This window comes from Rhinatrema bivittatum, chromosome 3, assembly GCF_901001135.1.
Source record: "Rhinatrema bivittatum chromosome 3, aRhiBiv1.1, whole genome shotgun sequence".
Taxonomy (NCBI): Eukaryota; Metazoa; Chordata; class Amphibia; order Gymnophiona; family Rhinatrematidae; genus Rhinatrema; species Rhinatrema bivittatum.
Window position 1 is genome coordinate 416,715,545 of NC_042617.1, and position 13,260 is coordinate 416,728,804.

Below are 13,260 nucleotides of genomic sequence, written 5' to 3' on the forward strand. Positions count from 1 at the left end.
ATTTTAGAGCTGTAAGAAAGTCACTAGATTTGTAGCAAAAATGTCCAAAAATAGCTAAATTAGCTCCATGTTTAATTCACAGTTTTAAAATCTCCATTTGATTCAAAAAGTCACTAAATCTAGCTCCAAAATCGCTAAACTTCGCTCCCTCGCCGTACCGGGAAAGATGCTGGTTGGCCCCCGCATATCTACCTCCTCCCTATGCTCCTCTCCGCCCCTTCTCCTGGGGAAGTTACTAGTTGGCCCTTGGCTACCCCCTCCCCCACTCCCGGGGACGTTGCCGGTTGGCCCGTGGTCTTGGCTCCTCGCGCTGGGTCAGCTTTGAGCCTGGGGGCCGCCAGCAGTAGCAGTATCATGAGCGGGTTGAGTTCTGGAGTTGGAGTATCAGCGCCAGCCCGAGGAACCCCGGGCAAGGCCTCTGCAAAGCGGTGAGTTAGTGCGGCCCCTGCTCCCGCTTACTGTTGTCTGAAGGTTTTGTAATAATCTCTGCACTGCCGCTGATCAGCTCCGGTGCTTCGCTTGGACGTCTTCCTGCGACGCCTTTTTTTTCTGTTTCTCCTGTGAATTCTATTTTTGTGCTTGCACCTTGTAAAGTGCGGCTTATTTTGTTCTTACCCAGTCCCAGCCTGATTGTACTCTTTCTCCGATACTCCTGCTCTCCGTTCCTCCACTGATGAGGGGCTACGTAATATAGCTGCTTGATTTCTTGGAGTGTGTAGGAAGGAGGAGTTTTCCAAAACTTTAAACACTAGAATCTCTCTTCAGGAAAAGGTGCATTCCTCACATGGTATGCTTAAAAGCTAATCTATTTGGAGACACTACCCCCATAAAAAAGCATCAGACCAATAAAACCAGAAAACAAAAATTGGTAAAAGCACAAACACAGAGAAAAGTATGGAGATCAAAACCTAAGGCGGGAATGCATAAAGGGAGATAATCCTAGAGATGAGAGATTGATAATTGCTGCACAGGATAGTGGATTTCAGACAAAATGGTTCAAAGCCATTTTGGAAAAGAACGTCTAAACAGATACATGCAGTTTCTGTAAACAGAACTGGAAATAGTGACACTTGTTGGGTTTGGTATCAGCCTCTCAAAATTACTTCTATTGCCCTTCTAATAAGAACATGCCTATACTGGGTCAGACCAAGGGTCCATCAAGCCCAGCATCCTGTTTCCAACAGTGGCCAATCCAGGCCATAAGTACCTGGCAAGTACCCAACAACTAAGTCTATTCCATGCTACTGTTGCTAGTAATAGCAGTGGCTATTTTCTAAGTCAACTTAATTAATAGCAGGTAATGGACTTATCCTCCAATAACTTATCCAATCCTTTTTTAAACACAGCTACACTAACTGCATTAACCACATCCCCTGGCAACAAATTCCAGAGTTTAATTGTTCGTTGAGTGAAAAAAAACTTTCTCCGATTAGTTTTAAATGTGCCATATGCTAACTTCGTGGAGTGCCCCCTAGTCTTTCTATTATCCGAAAGAGTAAATAACTGATTCACATTAACACATTCTAGACCTCTCATGATTTTAAATACATCTATCATATCGCCCCCTCAGCCGTCTTTTCTCCAAGCTGAAAAGTCCTAACCTCTTTAGTCTTTCCTCATAGGGGAACTGTTCCATTCCCTTTATCATTTTGGTCGCCCTTCTCTGTACCTTCTCCATCACAACTATATCTTTTTTTTGATGCGGTGACCAGAATTGTACACAGTATTCAAGGTGCGGTCTCGCCATGGAGCGATACAGAGGCATTATGACATTTTCCGTTTTATTCACCATTCCCTTTCTAATAATTCCCAACATACTGTTTGCTTTTTTTGACTGCCGCAGCACACTGAACCGATGAGTTCAATGTGTTATCCACTATGACGTCTAGATCTCTTTCTTGGGTGGTAGCTCCTAATATGGAACCTAACATTTTGTTACTATAGCATGGGTTATTTTTCCCTATATGCATCACCTTGCACTTATCCACATTAAATTTCATCTGCCATTTGGATGCCCAATTTTCCAGTCTTAGAAGGTCTTCCTGCAATTTATCACAATCTGCTTGTGATTTAACTACTCTGAACAATTTTGTGTCATCTGCAAATTTGATTACCTCACTTGTCATATTTCTTTCCAGATCATTTATAAATATATTGAAAAGTACAGATCCCTGAGGCACCCCACTGCCTTCCACCTGAGAAAATTGTCCATTTAATCCTACTCTCTGTTTCCTGTCTTTTAGCCAGTTTGTAATCCACAAAAGAACATCGCCTCCTATCCCATGACTTTTTAGTTTTCTTAGAAGCCTCTCATGAGGAACTTTGTCAAATGCTTTCTGAAAATCCAAATACACTACATCTACCGGTTCACCTTTATCCACATAAATGAAGCAGATTTGTTAGGCAAGACTTCCCATGAGTAAATCCACGTTGACTGTGTCCCATTAAATCATGTCTTTCTATATGCTCTACGATTTTGATCTTTAGAATAATTTCTATTATTTTTCCTGGCACTGACGTCAGGCGCACTGGTCTATAGTTTCCAGGATCGCCCCTGGAGCCCTTTTTAAATACTTGCATTATGCCAAATAGAACCCCCTTATCGGGTTCATAAGACCAAACATATACAGGCAACATATCAAGGTGTGCCTGAAAGCACATTTTATTCAGGTTTGTGGTGCCCAGTACAGCTGGGACTATTTCTGTATTTTTCTGCCACATTTTCTTGGTCTCTAGTTGCATCATTTAGTCTCCAATTGCATCTTCTCTCTTCCGCTCCACATATTATAGGAAAATTGCTTGCTATTAACAAAGCCATTCTTATGCTTTTCTCTCTTACCTCAATATCCATTTTTCTTGCATCAAACTTTTTATTAGTTAGAATGGGAATGTTCCAGGTGATAACTTATTCATTCATTCTCTTAGGGTCATGATCCCAGTGCTTTTCCAGTACAGTGATGTGTTAGTGTTTATACAATTTCCAGTGGATGAGCCCTGCCAGATGAAACCTTTCTGTATACAGGTCCACATTAGCCTGGTGGGTGGAGTAGCTGCCTAGTGGTTAGAGCAGCTGGTTACAAACCAGGGAAACCAGGGATCAAATCCCACTGCCGTTTCCGGTGACTTTGCATAAATCACTTTACCCTCTGTTGTCTCGAGTGCAAACTTACAGGGTAATTCTTTATTGTGCGATGCTGCGGTATGATTAAAATTAGGGGAAGGGGAGGAGTTTGGGCAGGGTTTGGGCGGAGTTATCTCCCTGCAGCACTGCGGGCAATAATGTTTTTTACACTACTGCAGGCAGCACCATGGGAAATAACTACACCTTTTCCTGTGGCGCTATGGGGGCAATAGTGTGTGGTGTGGCTTAACAGCGGCAGGCAAAACTGCACCGCTGCGATGCAGTCGGCTGCCCACTATCGCCCCTACCCCCTTTTTGTTTTCTGTAAAACATTCTGCTATAAATGTAGTAGCATGCTGAATCTAAGGGATAGATTGTGAGCCCCCTGAATGTAATTTGCTTTGAAGTGCTGGAAAGTGGAATATATATATATATATGTCACTCTCGGTAGCAGAGATATTCTGGTTTATGATATCTTCCTCCTTAATTTCAGCTTTCTTTCAGAGGGCAGCAGGTTTTCCTTAAGAACATTTCTCCATTCAATATCCCTTCTGGCCTAACAAGGGCCCCAGGCCCCCACTAATGGGAAACATCCCCATAACATGATGCTGCCAGCACCATGCTTCATACTATGTATGGTGTTCTCTGGACGATGTGCTGTGTTGGGGTTGTGCCAAGCATAACACTTTCTATTCAGGCCATAGAATTCAATTTTAGATTCATCAGTTCGTAAAACATTTTGCCACATGGTTACAATATCTCATGAATGTTCCTTTGCATACTTTGAACAGGACTCAAGATGGATTTTCTTAAATAAGGGCATCCTTCTTGCCACCATACGTGTCAGATTTGTGGGATAGTGTTGTCGCATGCACATTTTGATCAGTTTTGGCCATGGAAGCCTGCAGTTCTTTCCAAGCTGTCATTGATCTCTTGGGTGCCTCTCTGATCAGTCTTCCCCCCCCCCCCACCACCCTTGTTCAGTAATCCAGTTTGGAGGGATAGCCTGATCTAGGCAGGGTCTTGGTGATGCCAGACACTTTCCCTTTCTCGATAATCATTTTGACCATGCCCCAAGAGTAGGGACCTTCGTTTTCAGTTTTTATTTTATTTTTCCTGGGAACTCGTGTTTTTATTCTTATTGTGTTAAATATTAACCTGGAAAAATGATGACTTATTTTTTTTCAATGATTTCTCCTGTTTTTATTGCCACAAACGCTGCTAAAATAAAAACTGAAAACAAAGGTCACTGCTCAGGAGCTATTCAAGGACTTTGCAATCATTTATGCACCATTCCCAGAGCTGTGCCTTTCCACAATTTTGTCCTGGAGTTTGTTGGACAGCTCCTTGGTGCTCATGGGTGGATCTTTGCTTTGAAATGCACTACCCAGAAGAGAGAACCAACGAGAACTGCTGAATTTATCCTGTTGCCATGCGAATCAGTACAGTTTAACACAGATGAGACCAATTCACTTGGTTCCTACTTTAGAAGGTTATTGGTTACGCCAGAGCTTTAAGTATATGGGGGACTGCTATAGAAGTAGAAGTAGATGTGGACACTTATCTAGCCAAACTATTCCATGTTCCCTGTACGTACCCAGATCAGTCCAGACTGCAGGGTTATGCCTCTCTTCAGGCAGATGGAGTCAGAGAAAAAAGCTGAAAGGCACCCCCCTGATATCCCGGTGTGCCACCTGCGATCCTTCAGTATTTCTCTGTCTCCAGCAGATGAAGGAAGACCTGATCCTTTGCAAATTTTTGGTTGTTATCTGTAGAAAGAAGGGGTTCTTGTACCCTTACTTGCCTTTGACTAGATCAGCTTTTTGTAAGTAGCATTTGGGAAAAAAAAAAAGGAGTACAGATCTTCACAGGGGGGGCGGGGGGCAGTTTTAGTCTCTTCCCCTCTTGGTAGCAGGCAAGGCTCTGCTTCGTGCTCTAAAGCCTCAATACCTGGAGAGTGTTTACAATACCTGGTAAGTAGGGGGGATTTACTGGTGGGCCGGTCCCTCCCCTCTACAGTTCCAGAGACATCTTATTCCTCTGAAGGGAGCCCAGGGACGTACATTCCCCTGGTTAATCAGGTCCGTTTAAAAAAAAAAAAAAAGCTTCCTTCAATCTCCTGGGTCTCCGGAGAAAGTAATTCTTTTGTCCAGCTGATTTTTTTTTAGTAATGGCTCCACTTAACATGCCGCGGGGATCGCAGTGTTCAGCCTGTGGACAGCCGGCAATGCAGCTCTCCCGCGAAGGCCTCTGTTACCGCTGCATCTCCGGGGTAGAAGGGCCTTCGCAATTGCCTGTTACAGGCAAAAGATTCTTTGCTGCGATCGTGCGGCTCAGGAAGGAGTCAGTCAGCTCAGCCCCAACGGCCTACCCCGTCCCCGATAAGCGTGGGGACAGCGGCCATTTTACCTGGTTCAGGCTCCGATGCTGCGCAGGGCTCTGGAGGAGGGGATCTCCCACCGCAGCTTTCCCCTCCTAATTTAAGCTCTGAAAGTACTCTTGATGTGGGGCTTGATTCTCCACCTCCTTCTGCCTTGCCTCCGGGGGGGGGGGGGGGCTTAAAGAGGCAGCACCCCTTTTCCTCTCAGTTTGTTTTACTGCTACATAAAGCTTATATGGAGGCAGAGGCAGATTTGGATTTGCAGAATTTTCCACCGGCAAAGATCCCTAGGCCTGCAGAAGGGCAGGTGTTTCCTAGGACTCGACTACCTTGTCTAGCCCTTGACATGGTGGTACACCACCATCTAACCCCCAGATCCCATGCCCCAAGACCCTCCCGCTGCGGACACGAGCGATGATGTTGACAATTCCGCTCCAGTTGAAGGGGATCACCCATGGGTGCTCAGGTTATTTCGCTAGGAGGAGCTGGAACCTCTGAACCTCATGTTCTAGCGGAATTTGATTTTCAGGCTCTGCAGCCAGTGGCGGAGCCTTCCTCAGGGGATCCTGTTCTGTCGGGGCTTCGGGCTCCACCTAAAACTTTTCCCTTTCACCCGATGCTCTTGCAGCTTATCACCCGGGAATGGGATGCGCCTGAAGCCAGTCTGCAGGTTAGTAGGGCCATGGAAAAGCTTTATCCGCTTCCAGACGACTCCTTAGATCTTCTTAAGATTCCGAAAGTGGATGCGGCCGTTTCGGTGATCACCAAGCGCACGTTTCCAGTGACGGGAGCGGCAGCACTCAAGGGTCTTCAGGATAGAAAGTTGGAAGTCCTTCTCAAACGGATTTTTGAGGTATCAGCGTTGGCATTAGGGTGGCCGTCTGCAGTAGTCTCATGCAACGGGCTACCCTTCAATGGGTGCAACAGTTGCTCACAACTCAGGAGCTTCCCCCTGCAGAGACAGAACAGGCAGAGCATGTGGAGGCGGCGTTGGCTTATACAGCGGATGCCTTGTATGATGTCTTTTGTACCTCCTCCCGTATGATGTCTTTAGCGGTGTCAGCGATGCGGCTTCTGTGGCTCCGCAACTGGTTGGCTGATGTCTCCTCCAAGTCTCAGCTGGGTTCCTTCCCGTTTAAAGGCAAGCTCTTATTTGGGGATGATCTGGAGCATCTCATTAAGGCCTTAGGGGACAACAAAGTACACAAGCTCGCTAAGGACAAGCCCAGATCTTCTCGCCCCATCAGTTCATCTCAGGGTCGTTTTCGGGGTCAACAACATTTTTGTGCTGGTAGAGCCCCGTCCTTTGCTCCGCGGCAGTCTTCAACAAGGTCCCAGGCTTGGGCTCATTCCTTTCGCGGCAGACTGCCTCCTCGTGACGGAGCCTCCCAAGGATTCTCCGCAAGCAAGTCTACCCAATGAAGGTGCGCCGGCCCGTTCCTCCGTTCCGATGATTAGAGGTTGTCTCTCTCGGTTTCATGAGGAATGGGTCAAGATCACTTTGGATCAGTGGGTTCTAAACATCATAGAACACGGTTACGCTTTAGATTATGCTCACCCGCTACGGGATCTTTTCTTGGTGTCTCCTTGCGGGTCTCAGGCAAAACGGCAGGTGATACTCCAAACTCTGTGTTGGTTGAAGGCTCTTGGAGTGATTGTCCCGGTTCTGCCGGACGAACACAGGACTGGCAGATACTCCATTTACTTCGTGGTTCCCAATAAGGAGGGTTCCTTCCGTCCGATATTAGACTTGAAGGTCAACAGAGCGCTTCGAATATCCCGATTTTGCATGGAGACGTTGAGATCCATCATTGCGGCCAACCACAAAAGAGAATTTTTGGCCACTTTGGATCTGACGGAGGCTTACCTTCACATCGGGATCCAAGAGCACGGGCGGCAGGTGCCGGATGGTCTTAAGGCCCATTCGATCAGATCTCAAGCGGCATCTTGGGCAGAGAGCCAATGTGTATCACCGCAGGAGATTTGCCAAGCAGCTACTTGGAAATCTTTACACACTTTTGCTAAGCATTACCGTTTGGACGTTCGGGCTCCGGACGTCGATTGTTTTGGCAGCAGTGGGCTTCGAGCGGGACTTTCCAGGTCCCACCCCATTTAAGGCAGCTCGGGTACATCCCAGCAGTCTGGACTGATCCGGGTACGTACAGGGAAAGGAAAATTGGTTCTTACCTGCTAATTTTCATTCTTGTAGTACCACGGATCAGTCCAGAAGCCCTTCCAGGGGTATTGTGTTCTGCTGAGTCTGCTCGATTTACTTATTTTTCTACACAGTGAATTTTAAAGACTGCGAAAGAAAAAAAACCGAAACCCAAACCAAGAAACAGAAGGTCTATAATCACAGTTTATTGTTCATAAAAGTTCTATTGGTCTAGTCATTGGCTATTAAATTACTTCATTCTGCTTTGATATTGATTATACTGAAGGATCGCAGGTGGCACACCGGGATATCAGGAGGGTGCCTTTCAGCTTTTTTCTCTGACCCCATCTGCTGGAAGGGAGGCATAACCCAGCAGTCTGGACTGATCTGTGGTACTACAGGAACGAAAATTAGCAGGTAAGAACCAATTTTCCTTTTTTATTTCTACTTCATTTTCCAAGGGATTCTAGAATATATTTTGAACTTGGGCAGTTGTGCGGTAGGATATATGGATACATGGAACAAATGTTTCAATGCATTATACTTCCAGGCTATAAAGAAACAAATATGTGAACAGATTTTCTATAGCCATTACAGAAACATAGAAAATGACAGCAGTTAAGGACCATACGGCCCACTAAGTCTACCCAGTTCACCTTTTTGCATTGCCATGAACCCCATGTGCATTAGTCTATCTGTGCTCTGAGCTATCCAGACACTTTTTTTTTTTTTAACTGGTTGAGTCTTTACAATTAAGTGTTCCCAAGTAACCCTCAATGGGTTTCTTCAATATAGATTTCTTCCATAGACACACAGACTTGTGGTTGCTGGGTTAGTCCACTTGGATATTTCAACTTAAGGGTCAAACAAATTATAGGCAATATCTTTCTACATCTGAGATTAGTTTTTGAGATTTATCCTTCCTTCATCAGGTCAGGTAAGTTAATCACAGAATATTAAGATAACATAATGAAAAGGTATCCCCTACATCTTGTTCGTTGACCCTTAATCTATAGATACAAAATGAAAAGCCCTTTTTGAATAAGACCTCAAATGGCCTTTGAGAAAAAAATGTAAAAACTAAGAATTAAACAAGGTACAATAATGGGGCTGTTATTTATCCCTTGCCATGCGCCTGGATATTTAGAAGCAGCAGTCAAATGGAAAGAAGCTGCTTTGTAGAAAACTGTTTGATAGTCCACTTGGGCTTCAAACTCCCCCACTCCCACCCCTATTTATCCCTCAGACTTTAACTGCTGGTGAAAAACAGTTTATTAAGCTATACTTCAGGCCAGTTTTGGCTCATTAAAACACCCTGTATTTATGCATTTGATACCTTTTAGAGCAGGACTACAAATAGCAAAATTAACTGAGATGAAGATCCAAAAACCAGGAATGAGCAAACATCCCCCGCTGGCACTACAACTGTAAAGGCAAATCAGTACAAGTCAGAAAAATCCATGTGGAGACAGCAGACTTGGAGCAACAACACCAGCCAATCCTTTCCTTTTATGAATTCTATAACAGTTGAATCCAGCGTCTCCTTAGCTTGCTTTACATTTCTCTTTCATTCAGGGTAGCATTTGGAGTTCATTTGCTAGCATGACAGCGACCCAAAGCTACATCGGAGTGGCTAAGGAACAAAAGGTAAAGATCCTAGATTGGCCCTGTCAGAGTTTGACCTCAGTCCATTTGAAAATCTGTCGCATCAAATATCCTCAAGGGCCGTGATTAGAACTTGAACAGTTTTGTAAAGAAGAATGGTCTAAGATTCGCAAATTGAAGTATGCAAGGTTGGTGGAGACCTATCCCAAGAGGCTCGCAGCTGTAATTGTTGCCAAAGGTGCTTTTGCCGAGTTATTGATGTGTGTGTGCGCGCGCGCGCAGCCATATCCAACTGGATTTCGGTTATGTGTGTTTGGATACATATATGCCTTAACCCCCAATAAGCCATGTTTGATCCTAAAAGGTGTGGTGTATGGTGTGTGGATAAGTGAGAAAAATTCATTTAAATGCAAGCAAGTCTGACACAACAAAATGTTTAAAATGTTCAAAGGGGTGTGGACTTAACAGTGGCTACCAAATGTGGAAAGTGCAATTGTATAACGAGATGATGATTGGCAGTTGCTTTTTGAGCCAAAGAGTGTGTGGGCGTCTTCCCCCTTGCTGTGGAGGTCCCAGCTTCCTTTGGCCATGAAGGTGAAGTCAGGTTTGTGGAGATTTTTGTTTTTGCTTCTTTTGTAGGCACATGAAGTAGCTGTGAATATACTTGGGGTTTCTTTACCTGGAGGTTTGCCATGAGCTGCTGTTTTTTGTGTTGTAAGTTTACAAGTTGCTATTATGACCTGTGTGGCATATTTGCCAACGTTGAAGTATTCTTTGTTCCTGATCATCAGTTCTGTCGCTCTGTGGATGCCAGTTTTTGCATTACTGCGTGCAACCTGGAATAATTGCTCTTCAAAGTGAAATTGGAAGAGAAAGGCTATAGTGAGCCATCTTCTCAAATAGGTGGTGTGAGATTGTTTGTTTGTTTTTTTGCATTGGTTGAAAGAAGGCTAGAGGTCAGCCGAGGCCATCTGTGTGTGGTAATTGACCAAGAGAGTGGGCAACACTACAGCAGAGTGGAAAACATTCCTTTCGATGTCCAAATATGTGGGATAGCACTTTTCCATACATTCTGATCAGTGATCATATTATCTTAACCACTTGTGATTTCAGTATTTTTTTTTGATCTGTCGAGCTTTTCTTGTTTTTGTTTACTCTGTACCTTACATGCTGCATGTTCATGCTCTGACAGATAAAGTATTGGGGTTTTTTGTTGGGTTTTTTTTTAGCAGATGCAAGTGCCCTCACTTGTAATGGTCCTGCACATGCGTGATAGACATTGACTGAACTCCATGGTAGGGCTTTTGTGCATTGCGCTGTGTTTAGGACATGCCTTAATTGGAATTACTACCTGTGATAAAATTAGGGTGGGTTTAGTACATAAAACACCTTGGGGGCCGATGCAGTATATTAAATGCGGAAAGCGGGCGCTGACTTTTCAGCGCCCGCTTTCTTAACGCATGCACGGCGCCCACAAAGGGGGGCACCATGCAATAAACAAATTAGGGGGTCACGCCTTAGCGCCTCCTTGCTATCGCGATCCCGTGGTTACCGGTGTCGGTCTTCAGTGCGGCCGGCTGAGGTTATTTTATTCATTTATTTTTTTTACTTTTAAAGAAGTACTTTTTTTCAATGCACTCAGCTATTAACGCCTGCTCCAGGCAGGCGTTAATAGCTGAGCGATAAATGTGCATCTAAGACGCACACTTTTTTTGCATTTGGAGTGAATGAATAATAGCCTTATTCACATGCATTTGCATGTGATGAGCGCTATCTCATTCACTCAGTCAGACGCATGTTAAATAGGCGCTGTATTGCATTGGCGCCCTTGTATGTACCCAGATCAGTCCAGATTCCTGGATTTTGCATCCCTGCCAGCAGATGGAGACAGAGAAAGTTGGGATCCCCTCAAATAGCTCCTGATATGATGACCGTGATAGGGGCAGAACCAGAGCAAGAAACGCCTCTAATGCTTGAGGATACCACCTTAAGCCTGGGGGCGCTGGAAATGCCATCACCGCCTGGGAAGAAAGGGGTGATACCCCAAGGAAAACCAGGCTTATCCCAAGTTGACTTAAGAGACTCTGAGAATTATGAAGAGAGCATAAAAGATATTAAAGATATTCTGTTATTCAACGACTAAGAAAATATGTTGATTGTTCACAAAACCCTACTGTTCCCAACTACTAAGTTAACTCCATTTGATTGTAAGATAATTGCATATGTTGGATGATAATTGCAGATTTGTAAACCGTTATGATGACTCTACCGAATAACAGTATATAAAACCCTACAAATAAAGAAAGAAAGAAAGAAAGAAATACACACTGAAATAAGTTCACAAGTAATATTGTCATCATTAGATTCAAAGGAAGCTGTTAGCTCTCCCTTGATTCCAATTGAAGAGAGTACACCAAAGGATGGAAAAGGTTTATATCACAACATGAGTCAAGATATAGAGAAAAAAATCAAAAGTAAAGAATATTAGAGATGTAATAGTAAAACCAACTACTATAACAATGGATATGCTATGGAATTACATGGCTAAATTGGCTTCATCTATAATGAAATTGACAGATGCAGTTAATGAAACCAATAAAACTGTAAAAAGAAACTCTGAAACTATAGAATCCCAACAAAAGAAAATTGAAAACATCGAGGAACACCTGATCCAAGCTGAAAAAATACAATCCCAACAAATAAAGTCAGAAGTAGAAATTTAAAAAAAGCTGGAGAATATAGAAAATTAGTTGCTCCTTAAATCTTCGGGTTATCAATTTTCCTATTCTGGATAAAATGAGTCCAGTAGAATTGTTTAGGAATTATATTTTACAGATATTAAAGATGCCTGAGCAATGCATGCCCATGATAGTAAAAGCTTTTTATATAAATACAGTAGTAAGGAAGAAAGATGAGGACCAATCCAAAAATGGGTAAAGATGAATCAAAGATACATAAACCCAATGCTGGGATATCTATAGATATTTCGGAGTTTCTTGAGAAATCGCAAGAAGAGTTGAACATTGAAAATAGAGGAACATGTTGGTAAAATTCGCTTTTGTATCCGATAAAGAGAATGTTCAGAAATTCTTCTTTCGAAATAGAGAAAAAACATTTTTTGGTCAACAGATCTGGATTTAGCTAGATCTTGTTAAAACAATACAGCTTCAAAGGAAGAAATTCTTAGTTTTAAGAAGTGAAGTAATTGAAAAAGGTGGACAATTTCAACTTAGATATCCATGTAAATGTCTAGTTAAACTTAAAGGTCAAAATTATCAATTTATAGGGCCAGATCATCTTAAATCATTACTTGGGAATTTAACACTGGCTGAATAAATTAAATAAGGGGACTTTTTCCTTAGTAATTTCTTGTGTTAACTGCTCATATATTAATTTAACTGCTTCTTTTTTCTATAAAAAATAGAATATGTATATATAAAAGATAATAATTCTTTATATATTATAGGTATTTGTGAAACAATTTGGTGTTTATGCATGTTCTGAGATTATATATTGCAAATTATGTTTAATAATAATGAACATTTAATAAATAAAGAATTAAAAAAAAACATTAATACATTAAGCATCTGCATTCACTCTCCACATCCATACTCAGTATAGTACATTAAATTATATTTAGTGTTTTATCTCAAATATGTTTAATACAATTATCAAGAAAAGTTAATGTTTGACACTCCCACAAATACCAAATTACCTTTTACACATTTTATGCGCCTCGTGTTATGAGGAATTATAAGGAAGAGGAATGAAAAACACAAGGATCATACCACCAGGAGAATGAATGCGGATGCTTAATGTATTAAAGTTTTATACTGAATTGTATTGTGGTGCTATAAGACTTTTTTAAATGATTTGGTATAAGATGTGTTGAAATAAATCTTTATGAAAATGTACACACACAGGTCTGTGTTATCTGATCTGTGGTACTACAGGAATGAAAATTAGCAGAACCAGTTTTCCTTTAGCCTTGTTCCCAAT

At 42.6% G+C, this 13,260-nt stretch overlaps 1 protein-coding gene across 2 annotated transcripts in view; it reads left to right on the forward strand.

Annotated features, from left to right (window-relative positions):
* Positions 1-291: 291 nt before the first annotated feature.
* The window catches only part of ICK (intestinal cell kinase), a 129,900-nt gene continuing 116,931 nt past the window's right edge, over positions 292-13,260 (forward strand). For both annotated transcript variants that reach the window (XR_003855669.1, XM_029595722.1), the window contains exon 1: positions 292-428. The gene's annotated coding sequence lies outside the window, so the exon portion shown is untranslated. The remainder of the gene's footprint in view (positions 429-13,260) is intronic.